This window comes from Macrobrachium nipponense, chromosome 10 (assembly GCF_015104395.2).
Source record: "Macrobrachium nipponense isolate FS-2020 chromosome 10, ASM1510439v2, whole genome shotgun sequence".
In the NCBI taxonomy this organism is placed as follows: Eukaryota; Metazoa; Arthropoda; class Malacostraca; order Decapoda; family Palaemonidae; genus Macrobrachium; species Macrobrachium nipponense.
In genome coordinates, this window is record NC_087204.1 from 59,215,991 (window position 1) to 59,229,229 (window position 13,239).

Here is a 13,239-nt window from a genome sequence, read left to right on the forward strand (position 1 = left end):
TAATGTCCTTATTTTATGTTGCATTGGTTTTATGCTATAAATATTCTCTGGCATTATAAGATGAAAACCTGGACCTGTAACTAACATTAATTCGCAAAAACGTAATGAGCTTTACTCCAGTATTCAAGGCATAAGACAGGTTTTCTTGACCTTCACTTGTTACCTACCTAATTCATGAAATTAACACGAGGCAAATTTCTTACATAATTTCAAGGTTTGATGAAGCCTACTTTCACTTACCGGTAAATGCATACTTCACAGATGTCTATTGTAGAACAGGGCCTTACGTTTATCATCAAAGGAATTAAGAATGCGGTTGCCAGGAAATTTGGTTCCAAACTTTTAGCAAATAATATGTACAACTAATTACAATCTACAGCAGCACAAAAAGTCAGGGGTGGCACAATCCTTGGCCCCAGGGATCTCCCCCGGTGTCCGGGCATTCAGTGCCATACACGTGCAAGGCTTTGGCTTATTGACTAGCAAGACAGCACTGAACTCTAGAAATATTCTGACTGTCTTCAGTATTAAAAGAAATACTCGGGTTTTTGGAAATGTACTGGATCTTTTAATATCACAGTAGAAGTTACGGCAGTAGCTGAAAGCGATATATGAAAGTATATTGGCATTTAGGACTGTTGTTCCACAGGGAATAGGGACAGACATCTTGGTCAACCCGTTCACTCCGGAGAAATGCTCACCTCATCCCATGAAAAAGTTAAATGACTCTTGATCAGTAAACTAAGTCGCTCCATATCGACGCACATATCTGAAAACTTGACTAATCATCAATATTCGTTTGGTTATTTATGTAGATAGGGATCAGGTGATACATTGGTTTCAAGATATGAGAATGAATTTTTACCTGGTTGAATTATTGGAAGTTTCATAAATGTCGCTGAGAAATTGTTAATTTATAGATTTGCAGTGAAAAACTTATAATGATATAATATGAATGCGAAAGTAAATGAAACAAATCAGCCTTTTCTTTGGTAGACCAAAATTAAATCCTTCATCTGTTATTATGGGCTGTTATAAAAAAATGCTAACCTGTTCCAAGTACAATGCTTCATATCCACGGCTTTTATTATTTTTTTACCTACTGTGAATAATTCCATCTTTGATCAATATACTGTCATTTTACCTCGTCTTGCAGCTTGTTGATCATTCATTTCGTTTTAACGCTCACAGATACTGTATTATGTTTTAGTGGTAGTTATTTGTAAAAACAGCACAAAAATAACTCGCACATCTATTTTTTCTTATATTTATTGGGTGACATAGCTCTAGGCAAACTTTAATATGCTTTCTAACCATCGTAATGTAATCCTCAGTGCCAGAGACTAAACGGAAAATTTAATCCTCTTAGTGAATTTGCTATTAATATGAAGTGTAAAAACAGCTGACACCACACAAGACAAAGTGACGGTGCATAATGGGAACTAACGTCGTCATAAAACCGAAGCCAGTTACATGGAACAGGGTTCATTGCTAAAGTATGAAAATTGATCAGACGTTAAAAGCAATGCAAGGTCTTTTGAACCTTGTCCATGCATAAATCATGAGGAATAAAAATTCAGAATTCAGTAGAAGTACTTCCTTAGAAAGCTTCGAGAAGAAAGTTCAAGGCAGCCAGGAAAGATGAATCGCCGCAAGTCGGATGAAAAGACATAACCGGGTAAGCCTCTTCCATATAACGAAACAACAAAAGGAGCGTCCTTTGAAATATCAAGAACGTCACAAACGTCTCATCTAACGATGTTCCGTGCCGTAACAAATGGAATCTCAAGAAAAAATAAAAGGATAGAGAAGCAATCATTCACATCGCAATTCTGCGCCTACAATATTTTGACACACCGCACAATAGACGGAAGAAAAATAGAATCCAAACAACCGCGAAAAATGATGCTCTTCTATGTAGATGTCACAAATACGATGAAAGGGGTTTCTAATCTTACAGTGGATCTTCCCGGAACTTATTAGGCGATCCATTCATCAAAATCAGCGGTTATAGTTGAAGAATCGTGAGAGAAGGCTTAATTCAGTTTTCATTTGTAACATCCTTCATTCAGTTTTGATTCCACAGGTTAAATTTGCACACTCAACCTTAACGTCTGTAAAGATTCCAGAATATTACTATAACAGCTACAAGGGAACTAGTGTATAGATTTCTTGTGGCCTACTCCATCTTTGTGGACATAACAAACATAAAAAACACACTCAAGTATACCTTAGTAAGCATAAAACGCTTATTGCTTAACGGATGCCCATTGCTAGTAAAAGTACAATGCGCACAAAGTATGTCAGAAATAGATATAGTCATAATTGAACACAGAACAGTAGCTTCCTTGGTTGATTTCGTGAGCAAGAGAAGAGAGCAGAAGAAGGATTTGGGGGAATGGAAACCCACAAGAACTCTCCTCTTTTGCACCCTGGTTTCCAGGAGGAAACTCAAGTAAACAACAGCTGCGAGATGCAGCCAAAGATCCCGCTGTCTGACTTTGATATTATTACCAACTTCTTCCAAGAGCTTTTATTCAGTCTTGTTTGCATTGCTGTGTCTCCCTTTTTATTCGCGAAGGGTGACTTTGGCGGGGAAGACGGGAGGGGAGAGAAGAAAAGGAACCTGTTTACGCCTTTCTTTTGTTGCCTTTTTCGTTATTTTTTATTCAACCGTTGTGAGATTCATCGCTATTTCTTCTCGTAAAATTCTCTTAGGTTTTTTAATCTGTCTTCATATTGCTAATGAAAATCTGCTATTTTATGCAGTGGATTATGAAATTGATTTTTATGTCAACTTTCATTTTCATTTAAAAGAATCATTTTTTAATACTGAAATGCGCACTGGTTATAGACGAATAAATGATCTAATACAAGCACCAAATAAGACAGTACCTGTGTATATAGTTTTGCAACACTGCCTTCTTCTCTCTCTCTCCCTCTCTCTCTTTACTTTTGGTAGAGGGGGAAGTGAGATAGACAGAGACGGTCTGGTTGTAGTCCCATTCCCATGCAAAGTAACTAATTATTTATTAAAAATTAACCGAACTTCTCTGAGAAGGCAACCATTCCGGCTTATAAAATATCAATACCAGGATGACGGTAGAATACAACGCTTCTGTTGGTGTAAGGAGAGGGATTACCTGGCCGGTGATGGCTCAAGTGGAAGGTGATGCAGCAGACAATCCGTCATACTTCGACTCCTCCCACTGTCCGCCCACTTCGCACCCATCACGCCCACCCTCGCACGAGGGCTCACTCATTGTGCTTGCGAAGTGAATAGTCAACCCACTAATAATAATAATAATAATAATAATAATAATAAACTTGCCAATTGTGTATCTAAAGTATTCAGTGATAACCCTAAAGGTTATGAATAGTTTATTACAATGTTATTGCATAATGTGCAAACCTTCAATGATCTTTATGATATTGAATGTAATACTTTATATCTTTCTAAAGAGAATTTTTGAGGCATTTTGATTATCTATTTTAATGAGCTATAACATATTTCTGGTTTTATTTGTGAAACTATGTTTTGGTTTCTGGACATTCCAGTGACATTAGCAAACAAATATAGCATCGAATACAGGACGAGAGAAACTTCGTCTTAGGTATTTGAACCGATGACCCGTACTTTGCTAGGCCAACACTATAACCTCTCAGCTACAACAAGGCGTGATGCAACCTTCAGCTTGCAAAGGACGCGTGCAAGATTTTCCCCTCACGCATAAGTTGTAAAAATTATATTCCTAACTTAACGTGAAGTGGCCTTCGTAATTAATACTCATACTTAGTACTGCTTATACTAGCAACAAGGATCAAATAAAAAGGAAACAAATTAAACACGTTCATTTATTCTCAGTTATAAATTCAGTGCACCAAATAAATTAAAACGTACTAACATCTACAGTCAAATAGAGCCTTGTTTCCCCCCAATGAAAATTAAAATAAATACACTATATTTTATTAGAAATAATTTTTATGTACTGTTTAACATACACATTATTTAATTTTTACATTTTCATTCTAATAAATAAATCATAAATTCCTAACCTAAAATTCTTGTATATTCAACTCAACTCAAAACACCCTTTTCAGACATTTTTAGGCTCCTCCAAAGGTCTTTCTTACCACCCCAACAAGAACAACAACAACAAAGTAGTTTGTAGGCTTACTCCCCGAGTAAGCAAAAATAAATGAAGTGGAATCAGATATGCTACTGATTCATCTTTGCTACTTAGTAAGCCCTGTTATCATATTTCCTTCGTATCTCAACAGTTCTCACACTTTCAATCTTTCTCACTCAATAATTACAACAGAAATAGTTCATTTCGATAGGTGACACCTTATAATATTATCTAGTTTTCACATCAACATCCAGACTCTATTTCCTTGAACTGGCTCAATAATTCCACTATACAATTAATACTTAGTAGTATAAACCTATGTCCCTATTCCTTTTAACACATTGCCTTCATTTATGGGCATCTTTCGTGCCAGGGCTTGAACTGGCACAAGGCCACTTTAAAGTAAACCAAGCAAGAATTAACAAGAACCTAAGCCTCCCCTACAGAAAGTTTCCAACCAAGAATGAAATAAGAGCAAAAATACTCTGATTGCTGGTGGAAATTTTACCGTTTTGCACTCCTATTTTCGTGTTTACTTACCGTTGATAGCGAATTAAATAAGCCAATTATACATGGGAAGATATTTATTTTTCTTAGACACAGTTGTGTGTGAATTATCCCAGATAAGAAAAGCCTAAAAGATCTAGGGCCTTAGCGTGCCCCTACTGGTCGGGATCTGTACTGAGAAAGGCGCAGCTTACGTTTTTGTCTTTCAGAAGCTGCTGACCTGTAGAACTAAATTAGCCTGGTAAAAATATTTTTGTAATCTTATTAACCTTATTCAAAAATAAATGAAGTAGAATCGAAAATGCTCCTGGACAGCAGCAACAACAACAGCGTTTCTTTCCTGATGTTCCTATGGTTCCATTTGGAAATTTATTTGATATAATAAGAATTATTTTTCGTGACGTTCAAAAAGCTACACGTCGCTAGTTTAACATGTAGTGTTTTTCACAAAGAAAAATAAAGGATTTCAATCGAATTAATTTCTATAATAAGCAGGATATGTTTCATAACTTTATTTTCATAAAAAAAACATATAAAGGCAAAGTGAAGAATTTTATTCCTCAGTGCCGTGGCCTGTGGTCGGAAAAGCCACAGAGGTTGCCAGACGTCACCAGAAAGCCACACTAGTGGACGAAATTCCTCAAAACGGCATCCCTGGATAACAAATCAAGATGTGTCCACATTAAATCATCTGTCTTGGTCTTTGCTCATTGAAGGAGAGAGTTAACTACCAGCTTCATTCCAACCAACATCAGGTGTCACATCAGTCTTGCACATAAACATTCCTGAGTTTGTGCGATTCACCAATTATATTGAGACAACTACTTCAAAGGGAATTCCCCGGACCTCTCCTCATTTTTCAGGTTCAACAGCTCTTGCCGTCTTTCTTCAGATTGTCTATCTAATACAGAATAATATGGTATTTGATCAAAAAGATCTAGAATTTTTTAAATTGCAAAATATAAAACTATTAAATAAATGAAACTTACAGTAACATCTGTTATCCTGATCGTATACTTGACGCACAAATAAACATATTCAGATCAAAATGATTAAAATTAGCAAATTATTACATATTTGCCACTTAGCTATCATACTGGAGTTGGGTTGATGCCGATCTAGTACGATGACAGCATTTGGTATCAATATGTATAGTAGAATCGAAATCAACTTATATCTCTCTTGATACCAGGGTGGACAATATCACTTACTATGTTCTTTAATCTAAAAAGCAAAGACTCAAAACTTTGTCAAGATAGAAGAATTTATCATTTATAATCCCGTTATCAAGTAAAGTGCTTCCGATAATAATGGGTTAAAAATTTCATGCATGAATTAGTTGCATATATATATATATATATATATATATATATATATATATATATATATATATATATATATATATATATGAATAACTTGATCACGAAGTGTATAAAACGTGATGCTATGTATAAATAAAGGTTTTTTGCCACGAAGGAAAAAATGAAAAAGCGAGATAGCCAAGTACTTTCGGTCCTGTTCGGACCCTTTACTGAAGCAAACTGATTTTACAGAGAACAACATAGTCAAAAGAAGGCTTAATATACAAACTGACACTACAAGATTAGCAATAAGAGCGATTTTACTCTACAGAAAGGAGAGCCGCCTGAGGGTAGCCACACCTTGAAGGGTACACGCAGTAAACAAGTGATTCTTCCAGAAAACAGTACATTTGGAAAAAACACGGGAGCATATACAATTTAATATCATGAATTTTTACAAAAATTTTCCCCAAAAAATTATTTTTAATGAAAAGACGAAAGAAAATATAAATATATATATATCGAGCAGGAGAAAGAGGGAGAGAGAATATCGAACCAGAGAGAGAGAGAGAGAGAGACAGAGAGAGAGAGAGAGAAAGAAATAACTATATACATGTGGGACTAATTTATTAGTTGTTCATTTATTTTAAGGTCCTTCATAAACATCTTACAAATATATGGGTCCAAATGGTACATTCCCCAGACTAAGATTTAGGTTGTTTTTATTAGTGATTTGTATAATTGCCGATTCCAGTAAATTTCTTGAAACATTGCTAGATCTAATGATTATGTTTCAAGAAAATTGTTTAAAACTTATAAGAAGTTGATCAACAGCCAAAAAGACATAGAATTCAACATCTGCATACAAGAGAGACGTTGTCCAAAAGTATATATATATATATATATATATATATATATATATATATATATATATATATATATATATATATATATATATATATATATATATATACAGCATTCCGAGTGTCAAATAGGTTTTCGGTTATATCATCTACAACCATTTTTTCCATTATTTCATATATCTTACGTAATTTAATGAATTACTGATTCGGGAAATTTTTCTTTACCAAGCCTAACGCTTATTCTTTAATACGTTGCACTCCTTTTATGCTTCTATGTTTCTCTTCTCCCTTTCATTTTATTCCTGCTCTAAGTTCTTCGTTTATTTCCTTTCTCTGATTCTTTTTGTTATTCGGTTCTTATACAAATAATTCATTTTACTGTGCAGGATACGAATTTGGCGTTGGCATTGTTTTTCGTACTTTGTAATTATTGGATACATGGAATTTTAAGTCATTTTGATATTTCCTATGATAATCCTTTCAAAAGCACAACTTTCTCGAATATAACGTTCTCCTTCCTTCTTAAAAAAAAGAATGAACCATACCTTTTAGAAAAATACAATTCAAATTAACAGCAATAAGAATCGAACACTCTTCTTACGTTTCTTTCAAAGGAAAGAAACAAACTCATTCTCGTAGCAGTATTGATGAGTGTAGAAGAGATTTTTGTTTTATTTAATTTTGATATTTTTACTTTTATTTCTACTTCTTTTATATGTATTTTTTATTTTAATATTTTATTTTTATTTCTATTATTTCAGAAGTTATTCTCATGGTTTTACAAGAAATGGAAGAGTTTAGGTAAGAGCCTATTATTACCTTAGGGCGTTACCCAAGAGATATTAGTCTTCAACAATATTTATTTTCATGGTTTAACACGAAATACAAGAGTTTAGGTAAGAACCTAGAACTAACCAGATTCCGTGGAAAGGCCTGTCCTTTTACTTCTGTTTGGTAAAAGAATGTAATTTTTTCGTAACTTTTATTAGCATCTGGAAATAAGTATATGAAAAAATTTTCCCTGTTCAAATGATTATTCAACTGTCTTATCTTAGTAAGTGTAAACATCTGATTTAAAACATGAACGAGATTTCACTGCTTTATATATCTCGAGTTCCCAAAATGGTTTGAAATGTATTCTGGAAACTAAGTATCAGATTTAATTAAACCCAGTTTTGCGTTTGCTTTAAATGTGCTCTCTCTCTCTCTCTCTCTCTCTCTCTCTCTCTCTCTCTCTCTCTCTCTCTCTCTCAGAATGGCATCCGCATTTACGATGTTCATTTACACAAGCCTTTATTTACTTATTATTCGGCATATACAGCAGTCCTTCCAACATCACTAAAAATTGAATTCCTTGCATCTCAGAAGACGATATTTGTTTCTTATGTGAAAACTGCAGCTATGACCTTTGATTGAAAACTTCGTATGAGGTAGGTAACAACTGCAGGTTAGTCCTTAAGTCTGTTATAGTCATCTTTAAACCAAACATTGAAATGGCAAATGTTAGCTATCCGAGGATGATAAGTAAGGAACAGAGTATGCCTTAAGTTTTGCTCTCTGGTGTGAAGACCCTAGTTACTGGAGAATTTATGTCGATCTTAGCATGGCCACTAGACAAACGTTTTGTCTGTTTCTAGGTTGAATGCAAGCATTTGGTTTTCACTGCAAAGAGGTGGAAGAGAAAGGCCCTACACCATCACCAGGGACGGGAATCTTTATGGCTCATATGATACATCCAAACTCTTGACAAAGGAATCGAGATGAACACATGGTACAGAAGAGTTTTAAATTATTCTATTTTGTATCAAATAGATTGTATTGTTTGCGTTAATGTATCAAATCATATTCTTCTTACAGCAGATTTGTAGTGCGAATGGACATCTCACTCTCCTTTAATTTTAATTTAACAAAAGGTTTTCATACACAGGTCATTTGAAGCGTTAAATGGATTTTTTTTTTCAGGGTTCCACGATACTATTAGACGATATTAACCTGTTCATATATAGATGGCTAAATTATTACACTGTTCTTTTACAAGAGATTTTTTTTTACCTCAGTAACGGATGTAAAATCTAACTAAGTCATTATTTGCAAAATTCATACTTTGAGGTAACTTTAGCTCTACTGGTTGCTTAGATATTCAACTTTGACTAGGAGGTTGTTTTTAGACTAGTCTAATTGTCTGTTTGTAAAATTTGTTATTAACAGGATTACGCTTAAGATTACGGGTCGATTTAAAGAAGATCTAAACGAAAGTGAGCCTCGTATTTGGCAAATATGTTTAAAATTTGGTAAAGGAAGGAATATGACTTTTGATTTTCCAGTGCAGTTTAAGGTCAAATAGGAATTTAACCTTGGTCATAACTTCTGAACTGCTAATTTTAGAGGATACCCATAAATACATTTGGGAAAGAGTCAATTATGAGAAAAAAGATTATATCTAAGAAAGTAGATGGGGAAGCAAAGTTGATGGCTACACTTCCGTGCGATGTGAAAATAATAGGAAGTGTATGTGATCATATTATGGGTAACACTATTGTTAGAACAGTTATGAAGGATAGAAAATGCTACAATAAATGTTATGAAAAGAAGTAATAATAATAATAATAATAATTACAATATGCTTTATTTCAGCTTAGGGCCATATACATTGTATACACAAAATACAGACAGTAACATACACAATCTAGATACATGAGACATGATAAAAAAGAAAAAGAAAATGAATAATCGGCACTTATCCACAAAATAGCTGAGGTAGCATAAAAGCTAGTAATCATAATACTGGTAATAACAGTAATAATATTGGTGAGAAAAAAAATGCATTGAGAGTAATAACAGTTAGTGCACAAATTATATAACTTAAATTTCAACTAGAGACCTTAGGTGGTTACAGTAGTCAGGTCCAGAGGGCTAAATACAAAAATTGAATGTAAATTAAAAAAACTTTAACTTGATCGTAATCACAGTAATAAAGAAAAATTTAAATAAATGTAATAAATGCAATAAATGTAATAATGACAAAAACTGCAGATGACATCTTGCCAATACAGAGATTAAGTCCTTTAGGGGACAAAGGCCTCATTTTCCCATCTTTCCCACAATTTAGATCTTCTTTTTGCTTCACTCCTTAGGATGCTTTGTATGAGCGAGTTGCTGCTGTTTCTCTCTTGGGTTACCAGACTGGACATTGTTCGCCTAACAATGATTTTTAAATTGTCCAGGCGGTTTTCTATGAACATCTGTGTGGCGGAGTGGTAGCGGGGAGTGTTTGTGAGGCGTCTCAGAATGTCATTGTGCACAACAGTGATGCGTCTCATGGTCTCTCGGGTATAGTTCGTCCAAAGGGAACACCCATAGATACTGTAGCAGTACGAGCGGAAGAGCAGCAGTTTCCCGTCTCGGTGACAGAAGGCAAACCTCCTTGCAATCATGTTGCCAGCTGCACATAGTTTACGACGCCTCTGTTCAATGCCTGCCGTATCTTTTAGGTCGTCGGTGATAATGTGACCCAAATACGGAAATTCGTGCACAAATTCCAGCCGATGGTTTCCGAGGAAAATTTGTGGTTCTGCAATATGCTTAAGCGATCTCGGGAGCAGCGACATGCACTGGGTATTGGTTTCGTTGTAGATTATATCAAATCCCTCTGCATATTGGCGGCAAGTGTCGATGAGTCGTTGGAGACCTTGCACTGATGGGGAAATCAGAACCATATCGTCGGCGTAACAGAGGTTGTTTATAGTTGTTTCATGTGAGTTCAGTTTGACATTCAAGGCATCTGTGTACGTATTAAACGGTATGGAGAGATGCCCCCTTGCCGAAGCTCGTTTAGGGAGCCGAAGGTGTAAGATAATACGTTACCCCATTTGACACAGAATTGCTGTGTGAAGAACCAGCAATGCAAAATGCCAATTGGATACAGGGGTGTGCCCCTTTTATGCAGCTTCAGGAAGAGCTTCAGGTAGTTTACTCTGTCAAATGCTTTTCTCACATCTACAAAACAAAGGAAAACAGTTCAGTAATTCTTTCAGTCTGTTGATGCAGGTGTCGGTTGAGTGGTTTGCTTTAAACCCGAACTGGTTGTCAGTGTGTGTAGAAAGGGGAGAAGTCTCACTAGAAGATCAGACTCAAGTATCTTCGATGCGATCGTTGTGATTGCAATCGGCCGGTAGTTGCCAGGGTCAGCTGCATCCTTTAGCTTTTTTTTGATTAATGGTATCAAATGGACTAAGAGTAGGGAGTCTTGAAGAAACCGGTGAATTATGCTCGCATTGAATAGGGCAGCTAGCAAAATGTATATTATCGGATGGCAGAATTTGAAGACCTCTGCAGGAAGACCATCACAGCCGGGCGATTTATTATTAGGTAGGCTGTGTATGGCATCGCTGATGTTACCTGGCGTAATACGGTCTGCAAAATGAAATTGAATGTTGTCAGTAAGGAGGTTATCTACATTCCTTCGGGAATCTTGATCATTTATGCAATTCAGGATGTTGTTGAAGTGATCACCCCACATACTTGCGATAGCTTCGTCTCCGACTGCTTCCCCTACTCTCTGTGATAGCTTTTTAGTTTTGGGATTTATGTCAATTGCTTAATTGTTAAAAAAGAAGGGCGTGAGAATTATATTCAAATAAAGGCTACGTGAGGAATGAGCTAGGTTAAAAGACGAAGTGGAAAGAGAATATGATGAGATATTAAAACGGCAACGATCAAGAGAGAACAGAATCGGTAATTGGCTGAAAAAGGGTATGAGAGGTTTAGTGAACGACAAAAAGGGGATTTCCTAAAGTGCAACTGCACGACAGTAGAGCAGATCATATGCGAGAGGGAGGATAAAAGAGGGAGGATAAAGTAATTAAGAACAAAAGAAAGAAACGAATGCAAAATTTAAACAGATTACAAAGGAGATGCAGGTGGTACTTAGCGAATACTTTAGGGAGGAAAAGAACTTGTTTTTGAGGGAAATAAGAGCACAGGGGAGGGTTAATGAATAAAAGATTCTTAGAATGAGAAATGCAGAGATGTTGCTTTAAAGAGAACACAGTTTTATGGTGGTATGGTAAATAATTCGAAGATATGTTGATGGGAGGCAGATCTTGATGACTTAAGAACAGCCTGACTAAATGTAAATTTGATTGTTTGTTATTAAAGAGCCTATTGAGGATAAATGTATGGCAATTTAGAAGTTGAGTAATGGAAAATTATCCGAAGTTGCTACGCCTACAAGTTAGATCCGATAGTATAGCCATAAAAAGAGAGAAATAACTATTTTTATACACAGTGAAAGGTACATGCTTGGATTTTATTCAGTAAGTAAAACCCATAAAGAAATTGATATACGAAAAACAGATTTGAAGAAAATACGTAAATAAAATGTTTGATATATAGGACAATTATTCAACAAGTTTGCTGGTAAAAGGAAAAATGTTCTAAGTGTCATACGTATGCCTGGAATTTTCTGACTGGGCTAACAAAGATGGTGTAAAGGATATGTGGTGATTTAGGTCATTTGTAGGAAGAGATCGAAAGTTATTGACGATGAAATCGAAGCATATGTTAGAGTATGAAGATAAAGGAGAGAATGATTTTGGTGCACAAGTGTGTCCAAGGCCAGTTGTATTATGTCTTCATGGCTACTTAATTCCTTTGTTTGTAATTTTGCAAGAAGTTAGGAAAAGAACAACAGAATTAAGTGTTGCTTTAATGGAAATAATGCAGTGTAGAAATCTGGAAGTAATGATGGCATATGATAAAAGAGGAATTCAATGAAAACATGAAATAAGGAAAGCAAGAAGAAAGGCACTTGAAAAAGATTTAGGGAAAAATTATTGGATATGGAGGCCGTAGTTTAATTAAATGTTTAAAGGAATATTTGAGTAAGTTATTCCTTAAGGATTGCAGACTAAAGGAAATAGGATGAATCTGCTAATACGAATTCTTTGCATAGCCATGTGTGGGGTGACATGCATTGAAAGAGAGTGGAATAAAAAAATGTAACCACGTTAATCTCGGTAAAAAGATAACTCAGGGAATTTAGATTAGTTATGTAACGAGAATAGAAAAGTTTGAACCAAACGAACTTTCTGCCTAAGAAACGATAGTGCTCACAAGATGTCAGTGAGTCGTTCTGTATGAATGGGGTTAGTTGGGCTACTGATTAGGCTTTGATGTGGGTGCATGTAATGACAATAATTATGGAAGCTTTCCGCATCAGTTTAACAGTTCCGATGTGACATGAGCAGCTTATATATATATATATATATATATATAGTATATATATATATATAGATATATATATATATATATATATATATATATATATATATGTGTGTGTGTGTGTGTGTGTGTGTGTGTGTATGTATTAACTGCTGTTCATGTAATATGCTTATTTTCCTGCACCTGCTCCTTTTGAACTATATATATATATATATA